Here is a 10,609-nt window from a genome sequence, read left to right as displayed (position 1 = left end):
CCAAACATTGCACCACAGTCAGGAGAGAACGTGCTCAACTGTCAGCCTTCCTCCATCCACCACAACCATCTCCCACCCAACTCTACCCTCATCAATTCGACCAGTAGCTAAGAAGCATCTTGGTGAGGTCAGCAAGGATTTGCCGTGTGACAGTCCACGATGATAATCTTGGTGGATCCAGAAGAAGACAGTCAGGCTGTGTTGCAAAAGAAAGCTGCTGGAGGAAAGGTGTTGTCCATCCAAGACCGACTTCTCGATAAATGGCGCGTGCAATCAAAACACATTTCGCACTCAAGCCTTCCAGAACATCGGTCACCATCCCATCCCCTCACCACCACCTCCATCAAACCCTTATCCACTGTCCAGAAGCTGCTAACAGATGCAACCAGCATTATCCTTAAAGACCAAAACTGTTCTTCTTGAAATTAAATTCTCAAACACTAATTTGTCGGAAAGGAAGTTATATTTGTTTAATAAACTTTCAAGACAGGAAATAAAATGTTTACTTTATGATTAAACTATGTTTATAAAAGTTAGATGTTGGTATCGTTTCCAGCAGGCACAACTTGGAAGGGTGGAGTGTGGAAAAAAAAAATAAAGACAAATTTATGGCGTCCAGCTGAGCTGTTAAGCATATACTCCCAGAGATCTTAACACTGTTTTCTTCCTTGTACCAGATGTCGATAGTCGTCACTTCCTGTCGGCAATAACTTCTAATGGCCGTCGCCTATGTGTGGATTCTTTAATTTCCTCTGGCAAAATGGAGCTTACCGGTGACAGCACTTTCCTGCCATCTCAGTCTCGTTTGTGCGCGCGAATCTGCCAGGCAGTGACGTCACTAAAGGTGGAGCCGGCGCGCGACACGATGGGATCAAAAGTTTAACTAGAATGCTCTCCCTTCTCCATAACTCAGACATTGATCTAACGGTGTAATCTTGCCGGGTAAAGGCGCGTTGCCTCCCTTTCTCCACCACCCAGGTGGCGATATGGAGAACTACTTGGTTTTTTTTAGAAGGTGCGCGCACCGCGTGCGTGAGTGCGTTCGTGCGTGTGAGTGACAAAAGAACGAGATTTTTTTCCTTTTGCAACTGCTTCACATTCTAGTATGATTTCTCCATTTATTCTGGTTCTAACTAAAAAATGTAAGTTATCTGCAGTGTAAACGATGTGTTCGTATACTAAACATGTTTTGTTTTTTTGTTTTGTTTTGTTTGTTTTGGTTTGTTTTTGTTTTTTTTTGTTTTTTTTTTTTTTGTTTTTTTTTTGTACACCGTAGAATTACTTATTTCTAACCTATAGCTCATTTTGCGTTCTAGAGAAGGTTAAAGGTGACAGGAAGGCCACTGAGAACTTGCGAAATCGTGTGAAATTCCCAGCAACCCCCACAGCTTTCTGAATAACGTAGGGTAATGGGTAATGATAATGGGAGTTAATGGTAATGAGTGGTAAGAGAAGGGCTTTCCATTCTCATTCTCGTTTTACAGTCTAATTTTCATATCTGTTGGTCTTCCTGTATCAAACGCGCTCAGAAGCATAACCAGTGGACCCTGTAAGTCGATAGTGAGGCTGTTAGTAAGGACGAACGGTAACTCACTCGGATCTTTTCGGAATTGTCTCCCTTTGCTCTGTCACTATGCTGCTGCTTCTGTGATGCCGCACAGACTTGTCAGATTAGCTCAGGGACAAACTCTCCTTTGAATTTTCACTTAGCAGCAACACCGGCGAGAGCTTGGTAATATGAAAGTTTCTATTCATCCTCATCAAAGTCCTCGAAAACTATTTGGACTGATGATCCTCCTTCTTCCATTGCCTCAACAACACAAAAGCCCCCGACTTGCTCAGTTTTGTTCACGATGAATAAAGAAACATTTTCAGATAAAAATTACGCTTTAACTTTCTAAAAAAAAAATTGTAATCTGCTTTTGCATCTTAAACTGACTTTAGAAAAGCCGCTACCCGTCGGTACCCGTAAATCAGATATGTTTATATGTAGAAATTTATACTCTCCCATATGTAAGAAGTAATCAAACTGTTGCGACAGGAGAGGTGGCAGTAAAGCGGTGGTTAGCAGCTTCCTGAGTTGTTGTTGTAGCGTCTTCACGGATCTCTCATCTCGCGGGACAGCACGAGATGTAGCGAGACTACAAGACGGCAAATGTGATTACGTGCCAAATGCGCTTACGTGGACGACTAATCACAAAAAGCAGTCGGAATCAATTTGTCTCCACAGGAAGCACTGCTGCCTTCTAAAGATAAGCCAGATGTCTGTGTGCTAATGCTCGCATTTCCATCAAAGTGAAAGCAGTCACTGGCACATTGGGAAGGATTCTTCTACCTCGTTGACATTCAAGACGGAGGATTTTTTTTTTTTTTTTTTTTGAGGAGAGGGAGAGAGGTGAGTCAGGTTAAAGATACGGAACTAAGATGGTCAGACTCCGCTGGAAGGATGGCGACAGCACGTTCATGCTAACATGGCTGTTAGTTGGGTACACACACACATACGAAGCTAAATTGCTTGGCTCTTTCGACAGTCTGCTTCGTCTGACCTGCAGAGGCGATCAAAGGTGCCGCCAGTCGTCTGCTCACTTTGTGCTCCAGCGAAGTGAGTTCCAGCTGCATGGACTGACACCAAGTTTAACAGTAACATATCCACTTCAAACGGCTTTGATCCTGTCTGTACCTCCGTTACAAAAATACAGAACTGATGTACAGCCTGCAGTTGCACCGAAAGTTTCTTTCTATCAAATGAACACACCTACCGACCTATACTTAGCTCGGATCTTGCCAGGAGAGCAATTTTTTAATGCAATTTGTTTGGGCAATAAACTAAATAAACGAAGCTAAATAAACACAATATCACGTGACAAGATCACTATACAAAGCGAATTTAAATTAAAAACAGTTTTGCCGTTAATCAACGATCGAAAATAGTCGTCCAAGAGATGATCGGGCAACAAAGCCTGATTTCAAGTGACTCAAATTTTAATTTTCTGGACTTTTGTATTTCTCTCACTTCCGATGCTTTTCTTTCTGTCTTTCTATGGCTTTGACAGTGTCACCTTCTCTCTCTTTCTTTCACTCAATCCGGTTCACTCTCCCTCTCACTCTATAATATGTTTTCCTATCTTTATTTTTTTTTTCTCTTTCTATCTCTCTCGGTAATACACATAAAGCAACTTTTTGAATTTTACCCTCATTTTTTTTTTTAGTTAAATAACTAAAATAATTTTTTTTTTTTTACTCGTGGACAGTTCAGCTGCGACAGAGTTTGGCTGGTGCATCGTTTTAGGCAGCACACATCGGTCTTCGGGGGTCCCTGGGCAAGACACATGTGATAGATCACTCTGTCTGGAGTCGGCGAGAAGCTTGGAGACCTCAGGTTCCAGTGTACGGTGATCTATGAACTATTAAACGCCGATGGCCGGAAACGTTAGACACGCCTTTGATATCTTCTTGCGTCTGTTACTGCGGCTCTCAGACACTGATGATGGACTGAAGAGCTGAGTTGCTGGCACCTCCTGGCGATATCGCACTTGGGGTGACAGGGACTGTTCCAGCGGAATGGCCATGGTATCCAGATAACTGGAAGTGACTGTTCACAAAAGAGAGAAATAATTGGACACCATTACGAGAGACAGTATACATGTTTGTGGAGAGCTTCGGATGGTTGTATGATGGGCCAGACCGCGATAATGTCAAGACACACTTCAACCTTTGGCCAGGTCTGGCAAAGCTGGAACAGTTACCTCACAAGATGGAAGGACCCAGTGTGAAATAGTTTAGTTTTAAACTAAACATTGGGGTCAGTGATTTGCACTATGAACAAACGCAACTTTGGCATAAACACAGAGACTCGCTAGCCGTGACATACAGACACCCGGGGTAAACGATCCTCCACACCTCCAGCCAAACAACAGGCAGGTCGTGCCTCTATCCTAAAGGGAAATTATACTTAGTGCTTCTTAATTACCTGCTCTTACTTCCTGTAAAACGGCTTGACAAATCACCCAGAAAAATAATAATTATGCTCTTAAACTCTCATATAAAACCATGTTTAATCAGTTTAATCGTTGTCTGGAAGCTTTGTCAAACTTATTTTTGAAACAGGCGATGGGAGGAGTTGCAGGTTAGGTGTAGAAATCGTCCTGGGTGATCTTTGCTCGTGTCCGTTACCAGGAGGGTTCGGTCCATCATTTCGCTCGCTCGAACCTTATCCTCCGTGTTACTGCGGGCATTAGCAAGCATGGCCGTTGTGTTTATGGCGAGTTTAACACCGCAAATCATTCCGTAATATGATTGTCAAGTCATCACTGGGCTAGTGTCCCCGTCTGACCCGCTTCCATGCTATCATTATCCCTGCTACGTGGACAGGATCGCCAAACGACCGCCTTTTGTGGACTCTGTGGATTTCATTTGCTCCTCAAGCTCTCCATAAACATATTATTATCTCCATAACATGGCAGCGAGTGAAGATTACCAGCGTTCAGTCAGGGTATATACTCTGTCCTGAAAGCCAGAGAACACGCTCATACCATATGTTTGGCAACGATCGGCAAAAGTTCACTCAGATTTATCAACGGCCCTTCCTTCCAATTGTCTATTAAACTGTCTTTAAGGAGACAGCAACACGTTTGAATTTGACTGATGTAAGTATTACGAAATTTTAGGAAATTCTGTTACAAAATTTTCATACCCATTATTTTTAAATTCCATTTTGTGAGAAAAAAAAAACTTTTAATTCGATAAGTAGAACAAAATGCGGAAATATACACACGCAAGCATGTACACACTTAGTACACACCAATTCACCAATAATTGTCTCCCAACGACTCCTATTCACGCATGCGCATACGAACACGCTTACGAAGTCTCTCACTCCTACGCTCGCTTAGTCAATGGCCTGACTCACTGACTTACTCAAACACTCACTCAGTGACTAAAGGGTAAATAGTAGGCAGGTCGGCGCTTTAGAACTGCAAGTCCACCCCTGTGACACCCTGCTGAGGTGTTCCTGCTTAACGAGGTGTAATTAGCTCTTGTGTTTGACATCGTAATGGAACTCTGAGTTGACGAAATGCTGCAGTCGCTAACTTGAAGCGGCTGAGGATGTGTGCCAACTACAGTTTATTTCTCCTACCATTTACCTGCTAATCACTGCACAGCCTCTCAGTAATTGCCATGCCAACTAGGCAATTGATATTTTACGATACCCGATCAAAGCCACGTTTTGGCGGCTATAAAGCTCAGATAACTGCCATTGGCACAACGCCTTGTAGGTCTTGTGAAGCTGCGCGGGCAGTTGAATGATCTCATCAGACTGATTTCTGTTTATGGTCAACACCCAATCAACCCACCGTACTGCACTCGGTAATACCAGCAGACAGAAAGAAAACACATGCCAGGACTTGTGCTTCTTTTGTGTCATTCATTCATTCTTTCTTTCACTCACTCATTCACACACGTATTTCATTCACTTAACTCTTATATCTAAATTAAATTCAAACTTGAGATGCATGCATTTTATACATAAAAGAAAAACATATACATGCTAAAACAGAGAAGAATATTGATTTCACGAGTACAAAGTTAAAGGGATTAGAGCACAGGATGGGGTGAGAGAAAGACATTAAAGAAAGTATAGGAAGGGATAAAGTGAGTGTAGTGATTGGTGGAAGCGGAAGGTGGGGGAACGGAAAGAAAGTCGACGCATGCGTGCTCACGTGTTCTCTCCGCTCTTTCAGTGACAGACTCATTTCTTCCCATGCTTACCTCGCAGAGTTATTTACATCAAAGGACATCCAGCATCTGCAGGCGAACACCCGAGCACGGACCCTGCACTCACGGCACGCTGGTGTCTGTAGAATGTCTTGCAGCACCCAGGGTTCCATAGTTCGTTCAGTGCACCTTCACCAGATTGCCTGTCCCGGAGAAATGACAATAACCAAGATGATTTATGCCTTCATTCATCAGGTTTTTTTTCTTCCTTCTTTAAAGTCTTTTGTCTTTAGGACATGCTGCTATTCTTCATGATGACGTGGACTAATTAACCCACAAAAACTCACCTTTCGCGATTAATATCCATAAATAATAAAAACTTATTTTGTGTGAGGTAGCCTGATCTACCATTATTCAGAATGATAGCCAAGCGATGTGTAGAACCAGGCACGCGGAAAAAAGAACGCGATACTTTCTCGTGTGGCTGAATCGGCCACATCACGCGCGAGTTAGCATCTCCTTGGAGGTTTTGGCGAGATCGTCACAAGAGAATCAAATGGTGATTTCCATAGGCGAGGGCCTCGGCATACAAATGTTGCCAATGGCTGCTAAATAAAATAAACCGTGTCAAAACTGAGATTCAGTTCAGGCGATCGGGGATGTCGTTATTATATACCACCCGATTCCGCAATTAAGTCACGGGATCCCCCTACCACTTTTTATTTTTTCATGTGGGACGAAGAAATGGACGATTGCTGTCAATGGCGTCAGAGGAGCTTCAGCCAATGGCAGGTTGACGAGGGAGACAAATACTTTAATTTCCTCTAGCTGTACCCGGTTTTCCCTCGGGGGTGTACGCACCGAGGTTTCCTGCCTTGTAGCCTGATGGCTACACTGCCCTGCAGCCAGCCAGACACAAAAATGTTAATGCTCTTGTTAATCGAGAGCGATGCACGGCGCTGGATCCTGCAAGATTGTAGATGCTGGAGGCCACGTGATGGTGAGCCCACGCTCGTGTTTGGGTGAGAACTTTGATCGCGGTGTTGCATAGACCTGCACTTTCCTGTAAGGTTGGAGGGGTAGAGGGGTGTAGTCTCCATCTAGGCATGATAAAAGCCTACAGGCTCGCAATCCGACACCTAGGTTCTCGCTGGCGAGTTTTGTATTTCCAGCCTGAGTCATTATACATCACCTCCCTCTTGCTCGGTCATTCGTATTCACTCCATCTCCGATTTCCTCTCTCTCTCTTTTCCTGGCTCTCCTTCTCACACACTCACACATACACAAGTTCACACGCATACACAAGCATGCACATTCATACACAAGTTCACACGCACACACATATATAGTCACTTATGCACGCAGGCGTGCACACATGGGGAGAGAAAGTCCCAGAGGAATGCGCTAACGCCTGCATAGAACACCAGTGATGCGCTTCAACATCATCACAATAATGGTGTTGGGAAATGTTATGGGTGGTGGTGGCAGCAAACTAGATAATAATGTTAGCAGCAAGTGCTGATGATGCAGTGGGGGATAATATAGTAATAGTGCCTTTTGTAATAACAGTATTAATTAAAAGCTTTTAGTTCAATTATGCCACCCTCGATATCACTTTCCTAGTCATGTTTGCGTCTTGTTTATCACCTTTTCTGATGTCAAACGACGCAAAAAAATATATAATAAAATAAACAAAACGCAGGTGTGATGAAAAACGAGCGTTACCGAGCAACACCACGTCACAGCTCGCGATATCTCGCAACAGGCGAGGTAAGACGAGAACAGACGTGTCCGCTCAAAAACGAGACAGCTGCCGTGGCACGTGCACGGAGGCGGAGTTCCCCAAGGTCCTGATGATGCCAGCGATGTGGAGAAAAACCACGCACACATGTCGCATTGAGTGAAAGTCTACTCTTGTCATGCTGTGATATTTCGAATTTTCCTTGTAACCACTTATCCTTCAAGACAAAAATCCACGAGTTAAATCTACAGGGAGCACATTTTTTTGTTGTTTAAAAAAGTCCAAAGATGGAGTAACTCTGGAAGAGCTTGTTTATATTGTCTGTCCATGTTGTCATGGTTTTCATCGTTATTATTGTTATTGTTGTTGTTGTTGTTGTCGTCATTGCTTCTTATTTAAACTTTTCTAGGTGCAGATGATGTGTGGTGTGGCGTAGTGTTTTGTCTTTGCTCGGCTTTCCATGTTTGCTCAGAACTACTTTTGCATGTCTGCAGGAACAAGCTGCAGGATAGCCGTGTGGACTGTCCGTGCCCTGGAGGACATCACCGTAACAGCTCGGTCGGTGAGATCAAAGGGCGCGATCGCATTTCACTTTCGGACATTAGCGGGCAAGATCCGGCAGACGACACTCGTTTTATTGTCGTTAACAGCTTGATGTTCACAAGTCAGTCGACGTTCTGAAAGCTTTCTGGTTATTTGCATTCATGCACGCATCTAACAAAATTTATCTCTCTCTCTCACACCCACACACCACCACCACCACCACCACCACCACCATCATCATCATCATCATCACCATCATCATCATCATCAGCAGCAGCAGCAGCAGCAGCATCATCATCATCACCACAAACAGGTACGTCATGAAAATAAATAACTTTAAAAAAAACAAAAACTAGGTGTAGTATTTTTTTCAAAATGTCTTGCTATCACTGATTTGCAGCATTCGGAACAAAAGTTTTAGTTTCTACCGTGAAAACATTGTGGTACTTGAGGAGTTGTAATCATCATAGTTTTTTAAAGCTGTTTGATTCATGGGAATGTTTTGGAGATTTTGGTGCGGATAATTAAATTTAAGAAGAGGTTTTCTGGTTTGCCATTTTTTTAATGTCGTTTAAAATATTTTGCTGGTGATGCATGTATTCCCCACTCTATTTTAAGACTTACTCAAGACCTAACGAATTTTCACTCTGAAAAATGTCTAAATATTTAACATACACAAAAAGTCAGGATAAAAAGTAAAATTTCAACTTTGCGTTAGTCGTGTTTTCACATTGTAATGTAAGGTTACGGACTGTAACCAATGATATACTGACAAAACAGTTAACGGTTTTGTGCAACGGTTCCATCACTTTCTAGCTCTAGGGCAGTTTTCTTGTGATGACTCAATAAACTCGGTGCAAGATGCTAGTTGCTCTAATTTGTGGGTATTATTTCCTGTTTCATTCTCAAAATAACTGTCAACAAACATCCCGGACATTAGAAAAACATTTTACACCCTACTAGAGCTTTAAACAAGTTGAGGGAAAAGATTTTATTTAGGTGTCTTGAGTTTAACTTGACCTGTCAAAACTCTTATTAACGTGCTGAGAGATAGTCCCTGAGCTAATGTTCTACAGCAATGAAAGATAACACCATGACACATTAATTTTATTTTCTTTGGTGAACAGAACATATATTGTGAAAAAGTCACGATAGGTATTTTACTATAAAGTCTGATATAGGGGTACATGCGGAAGATGATTTCCTATAGAAGACGCGAGTGGAAGGGTGACAGAGCAATCGAAAAAATTTAGTGTATCTATGACAGCAAAACATTTGAATCCTAGTCCTATTAGTTTTGCTGTTCGATTCTACCATGTCTGCGCCATTAAGGGTTCTGTAGGGTCGTGACGGTGTCAAACGCCATTTTGGTAGTGCATGTGCCGACCATGCTAAAAAAAATGTTGACTGGTATTCTCTTAAGAGTGCTAAGTCCCTACTTGCTTCCAGTGAAGGATTATCAGTCTATTGATTTCATTAAAGAGTTAATTAGCTGCTGAAATCGATACCAAGATGGTCTATCGTCCTTACTATGCTACAGCACAAACATTACACCAAGTGAGATCCCTCTGTTCAAACTGACAGCTACCAAATACCTCCCTCTGTCAATAGCCCCTGAGCTCAGTTTGTTCCCTTTGAGAACGTCTTTAAATCAAAAACAAAAGAAAAGGGAAAGAGCGTCAAAAAAGAAAGAAAAAATAACAAAAAGAATGAAAATAAATAAGCACACATTTACAATAATGGACAACATATTTGTTCCCTTCAATACCTTTTTCCTGATGTTCAAATCTTTGGGCGGACAAAGTGGGAGGCCAGCCCTGTAGTTCAAATTGTCCAGACCGTTTCTGACGGTGAAAAGACGTGTTTTGCCTTGGAGATTCTGGAAAAGCGAAAAGCCTTCTGTGCAGACATTTGTTGGAGCCGGCTGGCGCTGGGACATGTAGTGCAGGCAGACGCCAAGTATTAGGCAAATTGAAGGCCTCATCCTGTATATCAGACATTGCTAACATTTATGGACAAAGTCAGAAACGTCGACTTATCAGCTAAGTGTAAAATCTTACAGTTATTAAATAAGCTGAGTGATTTTTCAAGAAGTGGATTTGGTTGTGGTTGGCGTTGTGTGTACAGAAAGGAGAGAGAGAGACACAGAAGGGAGAGACTGGTGGAGAAGAAGAAAAAACAAAACGAAGGTCTTATCTCGACAGTGGATTGGGAGCAGACCAGACAATGAATAAAAGGCAATTTTACTCACCGTAAAGGACTACTGACGTGCAATCTTGTTTTCTAATGCACGTGTGTCTGTGCAAGATTCTCTTTCCATAAATCTGGGTGATCACCCTAGTTCCCTTCTCTAGAAACATCACCATGCACAAAAAATTTAAAATAGTGACTCAAGTGTGTACACAGATAAACATTATTATGGTCCCAGCTCTATCACTGGCCGAGACGGAAACGTTCCAGGTTCAGTTCCAACGTCTCTGGATGGCCTCGCTCTATGGGCGCCATGTTTCACTCAAACCTGAAGAGGGGAGGGGTGCAGTACTTTGACAGAAAAAAAACTGCTAAACCTTTAAAGAAAAAATGTATGGCTCACTTATTTTTTAATGCCAA

Source organism: Pomacea canaliculata, linkage group LG1 (genome assembly GCF_003073045.1).
Source record: "Pomacea canaliculata isolate SZHN2017 linkage group LG1, ASM307304v1, whole genome shotgun sequence".
NCBI classification, from domain to species: domain Eukaryota; kingdom Metazoa; phylum Mollusca; class Gastropoda; order Architaenioglossa; family Ampullariidae; genus Pomacea; species Pomacea canaliculata.
This window is presented reverse-complemented; position numbering follows the sequence as displayed.